The sequence below is a fragment of the Syngnathus floridae genome, chromosome 1 (genome assembly GCF_059516105.1).
Source record: "Syngnathus floridae isolate MCC-2025c chromosome 1, RoL_Sflo_1.0, whole genome shotgun sequence".
In the NCBI taxonomy this organism is placed as follows: Eukaryota; Metazoa; Chordata; class Actinopteri; order Syngnathiformes; family Syngnathidae; genus Syngnathus; species Syngnathus floridae.
The window spans coordinates 8,256,588-8,270,947 of record NC_142413.1 but is presented as its reverse complement, the minus strand read 5'-3'; the positions used below and the strand labels follow the sequence as shown (position 1 = coordinate 8,270,947).

At 48.3% G+C, this 14,360-nt stretch overlaps 1 long non-coding RNA gene across 3 annotated transcripts; it reads left to right on the top strand.

Annotated features, from left to right (window-relative positions):
• The first annotated feature begins 100 nt into the window (after positions 1-100).
• On the top strand, positions 101-1,970 carry LOC148403878 (uncharacterized). 3 transcript variants are annotated; one of them, XR_015854297.1, is made up of 4 exons: positions 101-712; positions 812-861; positions 955-1,038; positions 1,110-1,970. It is a non-coding gene; the product is annotated as an uncharacterized LOC148403878 (long non-coding RNA). The 3 variants fall into 3 exon arrangements; XR_015854301.1 differs by lacking the exon at positions 812-861 and having other exon boundaries at positions 104-356; XR_015854291.1 differs by having other exon boundaries at positions 104-861.
• The last annotated feature ends 12,390 nt before the right edge of the window (positions 1,971-14,360 follow it).

The following is a 14,360-nucleotide window of genomic DNA, read 5'->3' as shown; positions in this document are numbered from 1 at the left end:
CAAATCGATTCGTTCTTTTTTCTGTTATATGACTTCAACCAGTAGGGGTCGGTAATGCGCATTAAAGCTGGTGCCACCGCGCTGTAAAACAAAACGAAGAAGAAAAAGACGTCACTTCCCGTTCACGATCGAGTCGTGAATTGCATTTCCCGTTCGACAACTGAATGGACCTGTGAGTGAACGCATCTGTGAGTGAGTGATTCGCATTTCCAGTTCATCGCGAGAACGGATCAGTGAGGGAAGGAATCCGACTTTCCCGTTCGCGAACGAGTCAACGAGTGAACTGCCTTCCTTCCCCACGTGCATCAACGGATCAGTCAGTGAAGGTGTTGCGTCTCCCTCCTGGCGTGAACTATGTAAGACAGAATGTAGATTTACGATTAGCCAAGGAAAGTAAAAACCACTCACTGAAACACCACTACTTTTATGCACGTTTTCTCCAAGCTAGCGGCTAACTTTATTGCATGAAGTAATGCGCCGTTATGCTAAAACGGGGAGATTATGCTTCTCTTTGGGTAATCTTGATTTTATAAAATTAAAAGATCGTGAGCGGCATTGGAGCCCCATTTCAACCCCTTACACTGAGTGCCAAGCAGGGAAGAAATGAGTACCATTTTTAGAGTCACCGGTATGACCCGGCCGCGGTTCCGGGGCTTGAACCCACGACCTCCCAATCTCAGGGCGGGCACTCTCCTCTTCGGCCACTGAGCTGGTAGTTATTTTCATTCCTATTCGTACACCTACAGCAGAACCTAGGATCTGGATTGGATCCGATTTTTTTTTTTAGTTTACAATTGGGCAAATCTTACAGGGGACACTTTCAGAAACAGGTGATCAGCAGAATGTTGAATTTCAACCTCGGTAGGTGGGCTGGTACGCTGTAAATGCAACTATTTGTGTGTGAGCCATCAAATATGTCTCCTTGAAAATGTCGTTTTCGTGGTTTGTCAACAGCGGCCAGGGAAGTTTGCTGCTGCCTTTCATTTACTATCGCTTCCTCAGCCTACGCGACACGTCCAGAAGAAATCCATATTGCCGGTAAGAGCTGCAAATACACATTGTTCTATACTTGCTTCTACTGATGGTTGCCTTGTTTTCTTTTTTGACAGTACTCTATTTGCTGAGCTGCGAATCCTCCTGGAGCACTACATCATGAAGCCTGCGTGCCCTGCCTTCTTCCGGAGGATGTGCCTCAGCAGCATTGCCTTCGTCAGCCGCTTGGCCCCCACCGGCATCTGAAGGCCTTGACATCCCCCCCCCCCCCACTCCTTTTTTTTTTTTTTTTCTTTGCGTTTGGCCGCCAAGGACGTGACTTCCATTTTGGATGAGGACGCACAATGTGGCGCCATCAATGGAGGACATTTTGTTTTTATTGTTGCAATGACAACTTGACAGTGTACTGCAATTCAAGACCAGCCTGAAAAGCATTGAAGTTGTTTTATGTCCTCTTCTCCTTTCCTAATGTGACCTCATCAAAATGGTGGGCCTGCTGCTCTTTTATGCCAGAGCACATGAGACATCTTAATGTGATCCTACAACTTTATTTATTCACTTGAGATTAGTCACAAACTGAGCTTCTAGTATATGATTACAAATTTAAATATTGTCAGAACTGATGCGATGTATGCAGTTTATACTTTATTTATTGTATATACTCGTTAAAGTCCTCAATTCACTCCTCGCTGTACAAATGTCATTTCTGCTTTTTCCAGAATGCATAAGTAATGGGTCGTTCCTTTATGCTGATGGAATTCTTGAAGTGAAATCCATGATGCATGTCGTTAAGTGGGAAGCTGCACTGAATTCCAATGCATTATAATTCAACCTTTATGCCCAATGCATTTAGCACACTTGTACTAATACATGTGCCCTAACTTTTCTTCTCCCATGTCTCCGTCTGCCTACAGATGAACCACATTTTTATCGCGTGATGAGCTCTTAACGATTCTGAAATAAAATGTTAACCGAAACGTCATATTTATTTTGTGCTGAACTAATGTGCAAACTGCATTTCGTGATGAAACCCGCGAATGCCTCTTTCGCCGACTGTGGGAGCAAATTATTCAATCAGTAAACGTCTTGAATATGTTATGCAAAGGGTGGCCAATAGTGATGTGATGTGATGTTTAGAATCAGATAACTCAAAATGTTAGTTTAAATGAAAGCAGTGCTGCGCTCGGGGAATCATTTGATAATCCAAGAGGCATTACGATTAAACCAGCTACCATGGCAACGTCGCCACCCGCAATAACCTGTACAATCACGCTAGTGTTGGCTCGTGAGTGGACGATTCGTTCAAACAAACGAAGCTTTTCAGTGAACGAGAGTGAACAAATCACTTCCTAAAGTGATTCGTTCTTTTTTCTGTTATATGACTTCAACCAGTAGGGGTCGGTAATGCGCATTAAAGCTGGTGCCACCGCGCTGTAAAACAAAACGAAGAAGAAAAAGACGTCACTTCCCGTTCACGATCGAGTCGTGAATTGCATTTCCCGTTTGACAACTGAATGGACCTGTGAGTGAACGCATCTGTGAGTGAGTGATTCGCATTTCCAGTTCATCGCGAGAACGGATCAGTGAGGGAAGGAATCCGACTTTCCCGTTCGCGAACGAGTCAACGAGTGAACTGCCTTCCTTCCCCACGTGCATCAACGGATCAGTCAGTGAAGGTGTTGCGTCTCCCTCCTGGCGTGAACTATGTAAGACAGAATGTAGATTTACGATTAGCCAAGGAAAGTAAAAACCACTCACTGGAACACCACTACTTTTATGCACGTTTTCTCCAAGCTAGCGGCTAACTTTATTGCATGAAGTAATGCGCCGTTATGCTAAAACGGGGAGATTATGCTTCTCTTTGGGTAATCTTGATTTTATAAAATTAAAAGATCGTGAGCGGCATTGGAGCCCCATTTCAACCCCTTACACTGAGTGCCAAGCAGGGAAGAAATGAGTACCGTTGTTAGAGTCACCGGTATGACTCGGCCGCTGTTCCGGGGCTTGAACCCACGACCTCCCAATCTCAGGGCGGGCACTCTCCTCTTCGGCCACTGAGCTGGTAGTTATTTTGGTACAGTAGTATAACACTTATAGTAGGTTTTAAATAACGTATGCATATACACGCCTAAATATTGTTATCCAAAACATCTACTGCAATTTCACATTGGATTCACATTGGATTGCTGGTTTGAAATTTACTTTTAATATTAATATTTTTAATAAACATTTATGTTAAAATTTGTCTGGTCTGATGCCTTGTTTTTATATTCGCCAATTAAAACATAAAAATCTGACATTTGGTTAACTGCTTTATATGACAATATGTGTTTGTATATCTACTGCAATTTCACATTAGATCGCTGGTTTGAAATTTACTTTTATTATTATTTTAATAAACATTAAAAATCTGTTAAAACTTGTCTGGTGTTTTATTCCTTGTTTTTGTTTTTTGGGGGGAAATGCAATTCATGACCGTGGAATAAACCGAGAGAAATGCTTTCGCTGGGTAGAAGCTTGTAAAGGCTGCCGCCATCGTTCCTGTGCCGAAGAAGCCTGCACCGTCCTGCTTCAATGACTACCGCCCCGTGGCACTGACGCCCATCATCATGAAGTGCTTTGAGCGGCTTGTCATCAAATCCGTTCTCCCCCGACCATTGACCCGTTTCAGTTTGCGTACCTCCACTCGGCCCTCACCCACCTGGAGAGAAAGGACTCATATGTGAGGTTGCTGTTTGTGGACTTCAGTTCATTGTGCCGCAGCGACTCGACGACAACTCTGCAACTGGCTATTGGACTTCCTCTGTCAGAGGCCTCAGGTGGTGCGTGTTGGCGACAAAATCTCCGCCAGCATCACACTGAGCACAGGGCTGCGTCATTGCAGCAGTCCATTGCTCTTCACCCTGCTGACGCATCCTGCAACCTACAGCGACAACTGCATAGTTGCTGACGACACGACTCTGGTGGGTCTCATCACGAAGGGCGACGAGACTCGGTACAGGTCGGAAGTTGACCTTCTGACCATGTGGTACAGGTACAAAGACCTCCAGCTGAACGTAAACAAGACCAAGGAAATCGTTGTTGACTTCCGGAAGGGTCACACAAAACACCTGCCGCTGATCATCGACGGTACTGTGGTGGAGAGGGGGAGCTGCACCAAGTTCCTGGGGGTGCACATCAGTGAGGACGTCTCCTGGTCCGCAAACACCGGGATGACCTTTCGATCGACGCGGGTTCCTTCTCTAGTGACGACCCGGCTCTATTGTGGTAAACCTGTCCGGTTTGTTTCTTGACCCTAGCTTTGCCGATTATGACTCAGTTTCCTCCTGTGTGTAAGTTAGTTCTTGCGAAATGTGATCCCTCGGCTGAAAATCTTTTTGAAGTGGCCATATGGGTGATGAGTTGTTCTCCGGGAACTTATGATAAAACAGGGGGGAATTGTTAGATAAATTGTATATATATGTTATCATGCGTTCCCTAATGAGTACTTATTAATAAAGTTATTGCGCAGAATGCTTGCTGTTTCTTCTTGCAGACATCACCTTCTGCACATGTCATTTTGTCTATGCTACTTTGTTTCCCATAACATTCTCATGGGATCCTGTCCGCGACTTCTAGTTTCACATAGAATCTCGTTTCTTCACTCATGAGACAAAGCCCACGCTTTTCCCCCCACCTATCAGGGGCTAGTCTCACATTGTAGGTAGGGCATTCCTAAATAAAAAGAGAGGAGTGTAAACAAGACCTTTAGTGTATTTTGGATTGCTGTAAGTCTCGCGAGAAAAGACTCAACATTCTGTCTCACTGGTTTTGTCTGCTGATCCTTTTGCTGAATCTGAACCTAACAGATTTTATGGTTAGAGCTAGGTTGAGAGCTAGGGTTAGAGCTAGGGTTAGGGTGAGAGCTAGGGATAGTGTTAGGGTTAGAGCTAGGGGTTAGGGTGAGGGTTAGAGCTAGAGTTAGAGATAGGGTTAGGGCTACGGTTAGCGCTAGGGTTAGAGTCAAAGTCAAAGTCAAAGTCAAAGTCAGCTTTATTGTCAATTTCTCCACATGCCAAAGACACACAAAGAAACCGAAATTTCGTTCCCCCCTATCCCACGGTGACAAGACTCACAACAGACAAACAGTAAACAAGTATAACAAAAGCGTGCTGAATAAATAACACAACAATAAATAAATAATTAATTAAGAGGAGCGTAAAAACGCGTACAGCAGACATTCCCGAAAATAGCGCAACAGTGCCGCACGCTACGCAGAAGGGGGTAGCGAGTTCAGGGCCCTAACAGCCTGGAGAAAGAAGCTGTTGGCGAGTCTTCCCAGAGGGCAGAAGGTCAAACAAGGAGTGAGCCGGGTGACTCACATCTCTGGCAATCGAGGTTGCCTTGCGGGCGAGATGGGAGGTGTAAATGTCCTTCAGGGAGGGAAGCGAAGCACCAATAATCTTACCAGCCGTATTCACTATGCGCTGCAGGGCCTTCAAGTTCTGTTCAGTGCAGTTACCACCCCAGACAGCGATGCAACTGGTGAGGGTCTCAATGGTGCCACGGTAGAATGTAGACAGGACTGCCTGAGGAGCACATGCTCGCCTGAGCTTCCGCAGGAAATACAGGCGGCGCTGAGCTTTCTTGGCCAGTGACGAGGTGTTCGCGGACCAGGAGAGGTCCTCACTGATGTGCACCCCCAGGAACTTGGTGCAGCTCACCCTCTCCACCACAGCACCGTCGATGATCAGCGGCAGGTGTGTTGTGTGACCCTTCCGGAAGTCCACAATGATTTCCTTGGTCTTACTGACGTTCAGCAGGAGGTTGTTGTCCCTGCACCACGTGGTCAGAAGGTCAACTTCCGACCTGTACCGAGTCTCGTCGCCCTTCGTGATGAGACCCACCAGAGTCGTGTCGTCAGCAAACTTCACTATGCGGTTGTCGCTGTAGGTCGCAGTGCAGTCATGCGTCAGCAGGGTGAAGAGCAATGGACTGAGCACGCAGCCCTGGGGGGCCCCCCGTGCTCAGCGTGATGCTGGCGGAGATTTAGCTCGGGTTAGAGCTAAGGTTAGGGTGTGAGCTAGGGTTGGAGCTAGGGTTAGAGTTAGAGATAGGGCTAGGTCAGGGTTAGAACTCGGGTTAGAGCTAGGGTTAGGGTGAGAGCTAGGGTTAGAAATGGGTTGGGGTGAGAGCTAGGGTTAGAAATGGGTTAGTGCTAGGGTTAGTGCTAGGGTTAGAGCTAGGGTTAGGGTTAGAGATAGGGTTAGAGCTCGGGTTAGAGATAGGGTTAGGGCTAGGGTTAGCGCTTGGGTTAGAGCTCGGGTTAGAGCTAAGGTTAGGGTGTGAGCTAGGGTTGGAGCTAGGGTTAGGGTGAGGGTTAGAGTTAGAGATAGGGCTAGGTTAGGGTTAGAACTCGGGCTAGAGCTAGGGTTAGAAATGGGTTAGTGCTCGGGTTAGAGCTTGGGTTAGAGCTAGGGTTAGGGCTAGGGTTAGAGCTCGGGTTAGAGCTAGGGTTAGGGTGAGAGCTAGGGTTGGAGATAGGGTTACGGTTGGGTTAGAGCTAAGGTTAGGGCTAGGGTTAGAGCTCGGGTTAGAGCTCGGGTTAGGGTGAGGGTTAGAGATAGGGTTAGGGCTAGGGTTAGAGCTAGGGTTAGGGTGAGGGTTAGAGTTAGAGATAGGGCTAGGGTTAGGGTTAGACTCGGGTTAGAGCTCGGGTTAGAGCTAGGGTTAGGGTGAGGGTTAGAGCTAGAGTTAGGGCTAGGGTTAGAGCTCGGGTTAGAGCTAGGGTTAGAGCTAGGGTGAGAGCTAAGGTTAGGGTTGGGTTAGAGCTTGGGTAAGTGCTAGGGTTAGAGCTAGGGTTAGAGCTAGGGTTAGGGTGAGGGTTAGAGCTCGGGTTAGAGCTAAGGTTAGGGTTGGGGGTTAGAGCTAGGGTTAGAGCTAGAGTAAGGGTTAGGCTGAGGGTTAGAGCTAGAGTAAGGGTTAGGGTCAGAGCTAGGGTTAGGGTGAGCGCTAGGGTTGGAGCTAGGGTTAGGGTTGGGTTAGAGCTAGGGTGAGGGCTAGGGTTAGAGCTCGGGTTAGAGCTCGGGTTAGGGTGAGGGTTAGAGTTAGAGATAGGGCTAGGGTTAGGGTTAGACTCGGGTTAGAGCTCGGGTTAGAGCTAGGGTTAGGGTGAGGGTTAGAGCTAGAGTTAGGGTTAGAGCTCGGGTTAGGGCTAGGGTTAGAGCTAAGGTTAAGGTTAGAGCTAGGGTGAGAGCTAGGGATAGTGTTAGGGTTAGAGCTAGAGTTAGAGATAGGGCTAGGTTAGGCTAGGGTGAGAGCTAGGGTTAGAAATGGGTTAGTGCTCGGGTTAGAGCTTGGGTTAGAGCTAGGGTTAGAAATGGGTTAGTGCTCGGGTTAGAGCTCGGGTTAGTGCTAGGGTTAGAGCTAGGGTTAGAGCTAGGGTTAGAGATAGGGTTAGGGCTAGGGTTAGCGCTTGGGTTAGAGCTAAGGTTAGGGTGTGAGCTAGGGTTGGAGCTAAGGTTAGGTTTAAGAGTTTAGAGCTTGGGTTAGAGCTAGGGATAGGGTTAGAGCTAGGGTTGGAGCTAGGGTAAGTGCTAGGGTTAGAGCTAGGGTGAGAGCTAAGGTTAGGGTCTGAGGGTTGGGTTAGAGCTCGGGTTGGAGCTAGGGTTAGGGTTGGGTTAGGGTTAGCGTTAGGGTTAGAGCTAGGGTTAGTGCTAGGGATAGGGTTAGAGCTAGGGTTTGAGCTAGGGTTAGGGTTAGAGCTAGGGTTGGAGCTAGGGTAAGTGCTAGGGTTAGAGCTAGGGTGAGAGCTAAGGTTAGGGTCTGAGGGTTGGGTTAGAGCTCGGGTTGGAGCTAGGGTTAGGGTTGGGTTAGGGTTAGCGTTAGGGTTAGAGCTAGGGTTAGTGCTAGGGTGAGAGCTAGGGATAGGGTTAGAGCTAGGGTTTGAGCTAGGGTTAGGGTTGGGGTTAGGTTAGAGCTAGGTTAGGGTTGGGTTAGGATCTTAGATTAGAGCTAGGGTTAGGTTTAGAGCTAGGGTTAGGGTTAGGGTTTGAACTCGGGTTAGAGCTAGGGTTAGGCTGAGGGTTAGAGCTAAGGTTAGGGTTAGGCTGAGTAAGGGTTAGGGTCAGAGCTAGGGTTAGGGTGAGCGCTAGGGTTGGAGCTAGGGTTAGGGTTGGGTTAGAGCTAGGGTTAGTGCTAGGGTTAGAGCTAGGGTGAGGGTGAAGGTTAGAGCTAGAGTTAGGGTTAGAGCTAGGGTTAGGGTGAGAGCTAGGGATAGTGTTAGGGTTAGAGCTAGGGGTTAGGGTGAGGGTTAGAGCTAGAGTTAGAGATAGGGCTAGGTTAGGCTAGGGTTAGAAATGGATTAGTGCTCGGGTTAGAGCTTGGGTTAGAGCTAGGGTTAGAGCTAAGGTTAGAGCTAAGGTTAGGGTGAGAGCTAGGGTTAGAAATGGGTTAGTGCTCGGGTTAGAGCTAAGGTTAGGTTTAGAGCTTGGGTTAGAGCTAGGGTTAGAGTTAAGGTTAGGGTGAGAGCTAGGGTTAGAGATAGGGTTAGTGGGTTTGGGTTAGAGCTAGGGTAAGTGCTAGGATTAGAGCTAGGGTTGGAGCTAGGGTTAGGGTTAGGGTTAGTGCTAGGGTTAGAGCTAGGGTTAGTGGGTTAGGGTTAGGGTTAGGGTTTGAACTCGGGTTAGTGCTAGGATTAGAGCTAGTGTTAGTGGGTTAGGTTAGAGCTAGAGTTGGGTTAGAGCTAGGGATAGGGTTAGAGCTAGGGTTAGGTTTAGAGCTAGGGCTAGGGTTAGAGTTAAGGTTAGTGGGTTAGGGTTTGAACTCGGGTTAGAGCTAGAGTTAGGGTTAGAGATAGGGTTAGGGTTAGGGTTAGTGCTAGGGTTAGTGGGTTAGGTTAGAGCTAGGGTAAGTGCTAGGGTGAGAGCTAAGGTTAGGGTCTGAGCTAGGGATAGGGTTAGGGTTAGGGTTAGTGCTAGGATTAGAGCTAGGGTTAGTGGGTTAGGTTAGAGCTAGGGTAAGTGCTAGGGTGAGAGCTAAGGTTAGGGTCTGAGCTTGGGTTAGTGCTCGGGTTAGAGCTAGGGTTAGGTTTAGAGCTAGGGATAGGTTTAGGGTTAGGGTAGGGTTAGTGCTAGGATTAGAGCTAGGGTTAGTGGGTTAGGGTTAGGGTTGGATTAGAGCTAGGGTTAGGGTTTGAACTCGGGTTAGTGCTAGGATTAGAGCTAGGGTTAGTGGGTTAGGTTAGAGCTAGGGTAAGTGCTAGGGTGAGAGCTAAGGTTAGGGTCTGAGCTAGGGTTAGAGTTGGGTTAGTGCTCGGGTTAGAGCTAGGGATAGGGTTAGGGTTAGGGTTAGGGTTAGTGGTAGGGTTAGAGCTAGGGTTAGTGGGTTAGGGTTAGGGTTTGAACTCGGGTTAGTTCTAGGATTAGAGCTAGGGTTAGTGGGTTAGGTTAGAGCTAGGGTTAGGTTTAGAGCTAGGGATAGGGTTAGGGTTAGGGTTAGGGTTAGTGCTAGGGTTAGAGCTAGGGTTAGGGTTAGGGTTTGAACTCGGGTTAGTGCTAGGATTAGAGCTAGTGTTAGTGGGTTAGGTTAGAGCTAGGGTAAGTGCTAGGGTTAGGGTTAGGGTTAGGGTTAGGTTTAGAGCTAGGGATAGGGTTAGGGTTAGGGTTAGGGTTAGTGCTAGGGTTAGAGCTAGGGTTAGTGGGTTAGGGTTTGAACTCGGGTTAGTGCTAGGATTAGAGCTAGTGTTAGTGGGTTAGGTTAGAGCTAGGGTAAGTGCTAGGGTGAGAGCTAAGGTTAGTGCTCGGGTTAGAGCTAGGGTTAGGTTTAGAGCTAGGGATAGGGTTAGGGTTAGTGCTAGGGTTAGTGGGTTAGGGTTAGGGTTTGAACTCGGGTTAGTGCTAGGATTAGAGCTAGGGTAAGTGCTAGGGTGAGAGCTAAGGTTAGGGTCTGAGCTAGGGTTAGAGCTAGGGTTAGTGGGTTAGGGTTAGGGTTAGGGTTTGAACTCGGGTTAGTGCTAGGATTAGAGCTAGTGTTAGTGGGTTAGGTTAGAGCTAGGGTAAGTGCTAGGGTGAGAGCTAAGGTTAGGGTCTGAGCTAGGGTTAGAGTTGGGTTAGAGCTAGGGTTAGGTTTAGAGCTAGGGATAGGGTTAGGGTTAGTGCTAGGATTAGAGCTAGGGTTAGTGGGTTAGGGTTAGGGTTAGGGTTGGATTAGAGCTAGGGTTAGGGTTTGAACTCGGGTTAGTGCTAGGATTAGAGCTAGGGTTAGTGGGTTAGGTTAGAGCTAGGGTAAGTGCTAGGGTGAGAGCTAAGGTTAGGGTCTGAGCTAGGGTTAGAGTTGGGTTAGTGCTCGGGTTAGAGCTAGGGTTAGGTTTAGAGATAGGGTTAGGTTTAGAGCTAGGGATAGGGTTAGGGTTTGAACTCGGGTTAGAGCTAGGGTTAGAGATAGGGTTGGAGCTAGGGTTAGGGTTAGGTTAGAGCTAGGTTAGGCTAGGGTTAGAGCTAGGGTTAGTGGGTTAGGGTTAGGGTAAGTGCTAGGGTTAGAGCTAGGGTTAGGGTGAGATCTAGGGTTGGGGTTAGGTTAGAGCTAGGTTAGGGTTGGGTTAGGTTAGGAGCTTAGTTTAGAGCTAGGGATAGGGTTAGGGTTAGTGCTAGGATTAGAGCTAGGGTAAGTGCTAGGGTTAGAGCTAGGGTGAGAGCTAAGGTTAGGGTCTGAGCTAGGGTTAGAGTTGGGTTAGTGCTCGGGTTAGAGCTAGGGTTAGGTTTAGAGATAGGGCTAGGTTAGGGTTAGAGGTGAGGGTTGGGGTTAGGTTAGAGCTAGGTTAGGGTTGGGTTAGGAGCTTAGATTAGAGCTAGGGTTAGGTTTAGAGCTTGATTAGAGCTAGGGTTAGTGGGTTAGGGTAAGTGCTAGGGTTAGAGCTAGGGTTAGGGTTAGAGATAGGGTTGGAGCTAGGGTGAGAGCTAAGGTTAGGGTAAGTGCTAGCTCTCACCCTAACCCTAGCTCTAACCCTAGCACTTACCCTAACCCTAACCCACTAACCCTAGCTCTAACCCTAGCCTAACCTAGCTCTAACCTAACCCTAACCCTAGCTCCAACCCTATCTCTAACCCTAGCTCTAACCTAACCCTAACCCTAGCTCCAACCCTAACCTAGCCCTATCTCTAAACCTAACCCTAGCTCTAACCCGAGCACTAACCCAACTCTAACCCTAGCTCAGACCCTAACCCTAGCTCTAATCCTAGCACTAACCCGAGTTCAAACCCTAACCCTAGCTCTAATCCAACCCTAACCCTAACCCTAACCCACTAACCCTAGCTCTAATCCTAGCACTAACCCTAACCCTAACCCTATCCCTAGCTCTAAACCTAACCCTAGCTCTAACCCGAGCACTAACCCAACTCTAACCCTAGCTCAGACCCTAACCTTAGCTCTCACCCTAGCACTTACCCTAGCTCTAACCTAACACTAGCTCTAATCCTAGCACTAACCCTAACCCTATCCCTAGCTCTAAACCTAACCCTAGCTCTAACCTAACCCACTAACACTAGCTCTAACCCTATCCCTAGCTCTAAACCTAACCCTAGCTCTAACCTAACCCTAGCTCTAACCTAACCCACTAACACTAGCTCTAACCCTATCCCTAGCTCTAAACCTAACCCTAGCTCTAACCTAACCCTAACCCTAGCTCCAACCATAACCTAGCCCTATCCCTAGCTCTAAACCTAACCCTAGCTCTAACCCGAGCACTAACCCAACTCTAACCCTAGCTCAGACCCTAACCTTAGCTCTCACCCTAGCACTTACCCTAGCTCTAACCTAACCCACTAACCCTAGCTCTAATCCTAGCACTAACCCGAGTTCAAACCCTAACCCTAGCTCTAATCCAACCCTAACCCTAACCCTAACCCACTAACCCTACCCTAACCCTAAACCTATCCCTAGCTCTAAACCTAACCCTAGCTCTAATCCTAGCACTAACCCTACCCTAACCCTAAACCTATCCCTAGCTCTAAACCTAACCCTAGCTCTAACCCGAGCACTAACCCAACTCTAACCCTAGCTCAGACCCTAACCTTAGCTCTCACCCTAGCACTTACCCTAGCTCTAACCTAACCCACTAACCCTAGCTCTAATCCTAGCACTAACCCTAACCCTAACCCTAACCCTATCCCTAGCTCAGACCCTAACCTTAGCTCTCACCCTAGCACTTACCCTAGCTCTAACCTAACCCTAACCCTATCTCTAACCCTAACTCTAGCTCTAACCCGAGTTCAAACCCTAACCCACTAACCTTAACTCTAACCCTAGCCCTAGCATTAACCCTAACACTATCCCTAGCTCTAAACCTAACCCTAGCTCTAATCCTAACCCAAGCTCTAAACCTAACCCTAGCTCCAACCCTAGCTCTAACCCTAGCTCTAACCCTATCCCTAGCTCTAACCCAACTCTAGCTCTAAACCTAACCCTAGCTCTAATCTAAGCTCCTAACCTAACCCACAACCCTAACCCTCTAACCTAACCCCAACCCTAGCTCTCACCCTAGCTCTAACCCTAGCACTAACCCTAACCCTAGCTCCAACCCTAACCCTAACCCACTAACCCTAGCTCTAATCCTAGCACTTACCCTAGCTCTAACCCAAACCCACTAACCCTATCGCTAACCCTAGCTCTCACCCTAACCTTAACTCTAACCCTAGCTCTAACCCAAGCTCTAAACCTAACCTTAGCTCTAACCCTCACCCTAACCCGCGCTCTAACCCGAGCACTAACCCATTTCTAACCCTAGCTCTCACCCTAACCTTAGCTCTAACCCGAGCACTAACCCATTTCTAACCCTAGCCTAACCTAGCCCTATCTCTAACCCTCACCCTAACCCCTAGCTCTAACCCTAACACTATCCCTAGCTCTCACCCTAACTCTAGCTCTAACCCTAGCACTAACCCTAGCTCTAATCTAACCCAACCCTAACCCTAGCTCCAACCCTAGCGCTCACCCTAACCCTAGCTCTGACCCTAACCCTTACTCTAGCTCTAACCCTCAGCCTAACCCTAACCTTAGCTCTAACCCTCAGCCTAACCCTAGCTCTAACCCGAGTTCAAACCCTAACCCTAACCCTAACCCTAGCTCTAAACCTAACCCTAGCTCTAATCTAAGATCCTAACCCAACCCTAACCTAGCTCTAACCTAACCCCAACCCTAACCCTAGCTCAAACCCTATCCCTAGCTCTCACCCTAGCACTAACCCTAGCTCTAACCCTAACGCTAACCCTAACCCAACCCTAACCCTAGCTCCAACCCGAGCTCTAACCCAACCCTCAGACCCTAACCTTAGCTCTCACCCTAGCTCTAACCCTAGCACTTACCCTAGCTCCAACCCTAGCTCTAACCCTATCCCTAGCTCTAACCCAAGCTCTAAACTCTTAAACCTAACCTTAGCTCCAACCCTAGCTCACACCCTAACCTTAGCTCTAACCCAAGCGCTAGCCCTAACCCTAGCACTAACCCGAGCTCTAACCCGAGCACTAACCCATTTCTAACCCTAGCTCTCACCCTACCCTTAGCTCTAACCTTAGCTCTAACCCTAGCTCTAACCCGAGTTCTAACCCTAACCTAACCCTCACCCTAACCCCTAGCTCTAACCCTAACACTATCCCTAGCTCTCACCCTAACCCTAGCTCTAACCCTAACTCTAGCTCTAACCTTCACCCTCACCCTAGCTCTAACCCTAGCACTAACCCTAGCTCTAACCCAACCCTAACCCTAGCTCCAACCCTAGCGCTCACCCTAACCCTAGCTCTGACCCTAACCCTTACTCTAGCTCTAACCCTCAGCCTAACCCTAACCTTAGCTCTAACCCTCAGCCTAACCCTAGCTCTAACCCGAGTTCAAACCCTAACCCTAACCCTAACCCTAGCTCTAAACCTAACCCTAGCTCTAATCTAAGATCCTAACCCAACCCTAACCTAGCTCTAACCTAACCCCAACCCTAACCCTAGCTCAAACCCTAGCTCTAACCCTATCCCTAGCTCTCACCCTAGCACTAACCCTAGCTCTAACCCTAACGCTAACCCTAACCCAACCCTAACCCTAGCTCCAACCCGAGCTCTAACCCAACCCTCAGACCCTAACCTTAGCTCTCACCCTAGCTCTAACCCTAGCACTTACCCTAGCTCCAACCCTAGCTCTAACCCTAACCCTAGCTCAAACCCTAGCTCTAACCCTATCCCTAGCACTAACCCTAGCTCTAACCCTAACGCTAACCCTAACCCAACCCTAACCCTAGCTCCAACCCGAGCTCTAACCCAACCCTCAGACCCTAACCTTAGCTCTCACCCTAGCTCTAACCCTAGCACTTACCCTAGCTCCAACCCTAGCTCTAACCCTATCCCTAG